Raw genomic sequence first — 6,649 nt, forward strand, 5'->3', positions numbered from 1 at the left:
GTTCTTTGAGGAAAGCACCCGGGCTGTTGCATAAGGAGGAAACTGACAAAATGCCTTCTTTCTAATCCTGTTCTTCTCCAGTGCTTCTAAGAGCCCCAAATCTCTGCCTTCCCAATCTTGAGGAAACATGTGGATTTGGGGAAGAGGGGAGGAAAGGGAAGAATTTAAAAAAGGAAACCTTAGACTGGTGTAGCATCACTGAAAATGCTCTCCATCCTGTGCATGACATGTGCACTATTTACGCATTCAGACGGGGATGTAGAGAAGAGGCAAATGGTGACATGATGGAAGTTTATAAAAGAATGCACGGAGTGGAGAAAGTGGATAGAGAGACATTTTCCTCCCTCCATCATAACACTAGACACTGTGGCCATCTAATGAAGAAAAATGCCGGAAGGTTCAGGATAGAGAAGGAAGGATTTATTCATGCAGTGCATTGTTAAACTATGGAACTCATCTCCATAGGAGGCAGTGATGGCCTCCAACTTGGCTGGCTCTACAAGAGGTTTGGACAAATTCATGGAGAAGGATATCAATGGCTACTAACTACAAAGGATATGATCTGCCTCTGAAGAATCCAACTTGCTGGGAAACTCAGGCAGGCAGAGAACTGGTGTGCTCATGTTTCCCACAGGAAGCTGGTTGGCTACTGTGGGAACAGGATCCTGATCCAGCAGGCTCTTCTTACCTTCTTATGGCTGCCAGGTCCTACGCTGCAGCATAGGACCCCTACTGTTTAAGTTTCCCCTGTTAGCTAGTTAGAGTTTTCGGCCCTGTGCAATTCTTATATGGACAATATATAGGAGAATTGCCTGTGATTGAGCAAAGACTATCAGTTTCAAGGTGTTCCTCTCCTCTTTCTATTTTACCCTCATACACACCATTGTTTGTCAGCTGCTGCAGCTGAGCAGACAAAGAGGTCAGAGCCAAGGCAAGGAGGAGGGAGCTGCAGAGAGAACGCAATGCGCCTCCCTCTGTGGCTGCAAGCTCCTTAAAGGTCACTTCTTTGGGATCCTAGCGTAGTTGCTAAAGGAAGCCACAACCATTTGTCAGTCGCTTGAAATGCCAAGAGTCGCAAGGCACTGAGTCACTGCTTTCCGAAATGCTCCTGGTTGGCGGTGAGCTTACGAAGCAGGCATTTCCTTTCCCCGCTGAGCTACTTTTTCCTCTTGAACCCGGAATCGACCTGCACAGCAAACCTTCCCCAAAGGGGGAGAGCTCAACTTAGGGGCTCCTGGAGCAGGAATTGCACTGGAGGCCTGTGGACAGAGACAGTTTATGGGAACAGTTGTGTCACTTTAACAATTAGAGTTGAACTAAGGAAGGTATGCAAAAAAATAAAATAAAGTTTTATCAGTGTCAAAAGGCGCGCACACAAACCATTTTAGCAATGACAGTGTTAATGCAAAAGGAACAAATGTGTTCACCTAGTCACCCCAAAACAGACTTTCTTTCCTCCTCGTGTTCTCCCCACCCCCTTCAATATGGGATCACCCATATGATCAATCCAGGCAAGCATTACCCTCACTTTGAATCAACTTTGTTGTTACCAGTGATGTTGGCTACATTTGATTGGCTGCATCTAGTGTTGCAACATCATCTGGTTCACTACAGGATCCCTGGTAGGCTTCTCTTTAGAAAGAAACCCTAATCAGGGATGGGAGAGGAATGTTGTTGAAGCACCAGCAAATGGGGGAAGAGGGGCGAACAGTGGCAGCCCCGGCTGAATGTGAGCCCAATAATATGTCCCAGAATCCTTTGCAACAGTATCTGAATAAGATTTAAATTTGGTTCTTTTAAAAAAACTTTTGAAGGCTCCTCCAGATGACCTATTTATTGAGCATTCTTCCTGCTTTTCTTGCACAAAGCTTACGCAGAGGTCAGATTATATCTGGTCTTTATTGATGGGTTTGCAGGAGGTTATAGGGCAATGAGCCTTCATCCTGCATTCATCCTAGTTTTCTTGCAGGGTGTTTCCTGTTAGTCATTCTTTTGTCCCACACTTTTCAGTGCATTTTCCTGTCACTTTCCTAACCGCAAGCAGTCCATTTCTTCTGTAAAGTGGATTTATTGCACTCCAACAACAGAACACTTGAATTGTGCAAACCAAAATTTCCCGGGATCAAATCCTTCTTGCAGATTACTAACAGTTGGGAGGTGCCCTAATGCACTGCAAACTTTGGGGGCCTTTCGTAAGACATGAGATCTTTTTGCAGATTAACTGATTCATCCTGGAGATGGCTGCCAGAGCAGAGCAGTGGAAGAACCCCTGCTGCAAGATGACCTTATCAGACAGAAGCCTGGGATCCCTGTAACTCATTGAAGATCTGCAGATGGAGAGACACTGGAGGAGTGTCTGGGTTTGCAGCTAGAGCAGTAGTTGGGGGGTGTTAAGATGATTGAAAGCTAACTCCTCTGCCTGCCCCCAGGGTCACAAGCAAGAAAACTCCTTTCTGCTGCACCAGGGCTGCTTGCACCGCCTGCTAATGGAACAGATGCACATTGAAATTCTCCTTCTTCGGCCCCCTCCCCAAATCTTCCAATTTGACATGTTCCATTTGTATCTCTGCAAATACAATGCACATGCCTGATATGTGTGTGCTCTATTTGGCAATGTATACTTCTACCTTTCTGTCACTTTAGTGAGTTTTATTGCCAGGCTTATAATTAGAGGAAATTGTGGGGAGAGCTGTAATGATGTTGTTGCTGGGTTTTCCTCCAGTGCCTAAGAGACCACATGCATATGACAGCAAGCATAGTGTAGTGGTCAGTGACTAGGACTTGGGAGACCAGGGTTCAAACTCCCACTCAGTCAGCCATGAAACTCATCCGGCAACCTTGTGCCAGTCACTGCCTCTCAGCCCAACCTACCTCACAGGGTTGTTGTGGGGATTAACTAAGGAGGGAGAAAATGAGGTGCACCACCTTTTAGTTCCTCGGAGAAAAAGGTGGGATAAAAATGCAATAAATGCATGCAGTTCCCATGCAGTCGCTCACTGAGGCACAGATCGAGACCTAGAACTGCTTGGCTTCAACAAGGTGGGGGCCTCTTGTGGAGTCGGGCCTTATGCAGTTAGCTTCAGGATTGGCAGTCAAAGATCATCATCATACCACTAACCTGCATGGGGCTTACTGCCAACTCCTACAATAGGCATAGGGAACCTTTTTCTGGCCAAAGGCCACGTACCCTTATAGGCAACTCTTCTGGGAGTCATGTGCTAGCATTGCATGGGCCAGGGACAAAAGTGGGCACTCTAATGGCTGTGACTCTTACATTTGTGGGGGACAGGAGGCGGGCAGGTGTGGGGGGCTCCCTGGTCCTGAATGGGGTAACTGTGCCCCTGAAGGACCAGGTGCGCAGCCTGGGGGTCATTTTGGACGAACAGCTGTCCATGGAGGCGCAGGTCAATTCTGTGTCTAGGGCAGCTGTCTCTCAGCTCCATCTGGTATGCAGGCTGAGACCCTACCTGCCTGTGGACTGTCTCGCCAGAGTGGTGCATGCTCTAGTTATCTCCCGCTTGGACTACTGCAATGCGCTCTACGTGGGGCTACCTTTGAAGGTGACCTGGAAACTACAACTAATCCAGAATGCGGCAGCTAGAGTGGTGACTGGGAGCGGACGCCGAGACCACATAACACCAGTCTTGAAAGATCTACATTGGCTCCCAGTACGTTTCCGAGCACAGTTCAAAGTGTTGGTGCTGACCTTTAAAGCCCTAAACGGTCTCGGTCCAGTATACCTGAAGGAGCATCTCCACCTCCATCGCTCTTCCCGGACACTGAGGTCCAGTGCCGAGGGCCTTCTGGTGGTTCCCTCGCTGCGAGAAGCCAAGTTACAGGGAACCAGGCAGAGGGCCTTCTCGGTAGTGGCACCCGCCCTGTGGAACGCCCTCCCACCAGATGTCAAAAAGAAAAATAACTACCAGACTTTTGGACATCTGAAGTCAGCCCTGTTTAGGGAGGCTTTTAATGTTTAATCGATTATTTTATTTTTCTGTTGGAAGCCGCCCAGAGTGGCTGGGGAAACCCAGCCAGATGGGCAGGGTATAAATAATACATTATGATTATTATTATTATTATTATTATTATTATTATTATTATTTCAGCATGCTGTATTTCAGCCTCGTAGAAGCCAGAGATTTCTATCTCTACACAGAAACACCCTACACTTCTTTCCATCCAGGTAAGCAAGAGGCATTATCACAGTTGAAGGAAACAATCCAGCCAAGCAAAAGGACTCAAGGAAGGTGCAGAGCAGGGCTTGTGCCTTGGGGACAGAGGTGTGGCCTGAACTAGATATAGAGGTCCGGAGGGACAGATTTGGCTCCCAGGCCTAATTGTGCCCAACCCTCTTGCCATCATCATGGACGCTTCTCCAAATTGCAGTGCAGTTCTCCATCCAAGTAAGGTGTTCAAAGCTGTTGAACTTACTGTGCCTGCTGAAGACTTAAAAAAAAACCAAACTCCAGCAAAACACTTTAATTGTAGAGTGTCTTTATGGTTTTAACCATTTTTTACCTTTTCTGTGTTGCATTTCTGTATATTGCTTAGAGACGGTGGTAGTTAAGCAGCATATATAGATGATATAAATAAATAAGACAACAAAGTATGCATATAAATGGAAATATTTGCGAAAATAGCAAATGCAAAAAGGCCTTATATTGGGGGGAATTTTCTTTGCAAAAAATGTGTGCATTAGGCAGAATGGCATACAAAAATGGTCCATATCAGGAGAAATTCACCCTGATGAATTCTAAGGGCATTTTTATATTAAGAAAATTGCAGGCTGATGTGGAAATGTGAAGAGCTGAATTTAAGTTTAGAAAGTTGAGAAAAGGGGATAAACCAAAATGATCAGATTTACAAATCTCTCACCTGCCCTCCTCAATATCTGCTTTTAGGAGGATGGTGGCAATTTCATTTAGATAAAGTTTGTTAAGGATCCAGATTTATTATGTATCTATTGCTGATTTTAAATGCAGATTGTTTTAGCTTGGGGGGTAGGTGTTTAAAGTAGTGTATCAAATTTTGCATTTTTAAAAAATTTCAAGAATGCCACCGTGTGCATGCATTTGAAAAATAAATAGGGTCCAATGAGATAGCTGCATAAGAAGAAAGGTAAGAATTAAAATAATAACAAAATGTTTTGCACAGAACCCAGTAATGTTTCATGGCAGTGGCCTCATTGATCATATTGTCAATCCCAGGCATAAGATAATTACAGAAGTGGGGGAAAGGGGTTCTTGCAAAGCCTTCTAAGCCAAGGCAAAGAAATCTATAGTTTTTAGCTGTAAGGGGAAGGAGTGGGGTGTGTGTGTGTGTGTGTGTGTGTGTGTGTGTGTTGCGTGCAAAGTCAATGCAGTCTGGTCCCTGTGTGGTCCAGAGGAGGGGGGGTGCGTGTGTGGTCCTCCAGCCCTGCTCATCTGTCCAAAGCCTGCTAACTGCCTGCTGATGACCACAGTTGTTTACTTTAACTCTGTCTGCACCGACTGAGTTCGCATCGCTGTCTTCCACCAGCTGGGCTGACTCAGGACCCCAAAGTAAGGCAGGGAAAGGAAAAGAAAGGGGGGTGGAGAGAGAGAAAGAGAGATCCGTGTGTGTGAAGCTCCAGAAAAGACGAGATGCAGAGGAGGGAAGATTCTGCAAACAGACGGCAGCATAAATCACAACGAACAATTTATAGGCCTATTCCTTCTCTTCCATCACTTTTTCTCTCCCCACCCCCAGCCCCTTGCTCCAGCAGACCAACCTCATAAATTTTCAGTGCTGAGTGCTGGCAGAAAGAGTTTTCATGTTCCTGACATTGGCAATAAAAATATGCAGATGGGTCCAGGGCTAGAGGGAGGGGATGGGGAGAAGGTGCATCTGGGGATTGTCTGGTTCTCTGGGGTGGGCATTTAGCTTCACGAACATGTTGCACTGTGTGCATGCCTGGTTACGTGTGTGTGTGTGTACATGTCTGAATCTGATATAACAGACACACCTGGGATCGCCTGTGTGCACTTTGTGGCAATTCCATGCATGTCTGATTACATGCATCCACAGGGCTTCCACACACATACATGCACTTCTCCAACAGCCTAAGGCTAGAGTTGAGATCATGCAGTCCCCTCTGTATCACTGGGATATGTTGATTTCAGTTCCTCATTTTTCCAGTCTCAGGTTCAATCAGTTCTCCACATTTCTAGACTGGTTTGCAAACTGCAAAGTGAATCTCTCTGGATATATAGTTTGTATGAATTCTCTGCAAGACAATATTCCATTACACAATAATGCAGTTTAATGTTTTCACTAATAAGTGTGCTTTATGGAAACTTTGCCCCAGAATAAGCATTTTTTGTGTACATTGCTTGGCTGGAGAACTGCACTGCAAAATTCAGAGATGTGCACATTCTGACGGGTGGCTCTGTTTTTGGTTTGCATATCATTTTGGAGAGTGCAAATCACGTAGCTTCATCTTTTAATATGACCTGAAACAAATTTCACTCCCATCCCTAAGCATCGCCAATGGTGTAGAGTGTGATGACTACAAAGGTTTTCTAATAAGGAGAAAGAGCAAACCAAGAGTTCTGGAAATGAAGGATACATTTGTTATCAACCTGTTTCATGCAGATGATTAGTCTTTTGAATTGTACAGCATGCTGCGGTG

Source organism: Zootoca vivipara, chromosome 6 (assembly GCF_965207765.1).
Source record: "Zootoca vivipara chromosome 6, rZooViv2.hap1.1, whole genome shotgun sequence".
Lineage (NCBI taxonomy): Eukaryota > Metazoa > Chordata > Lepidosauria > Squamata > Lacertidae > Zootoca > Zootoca vivipara.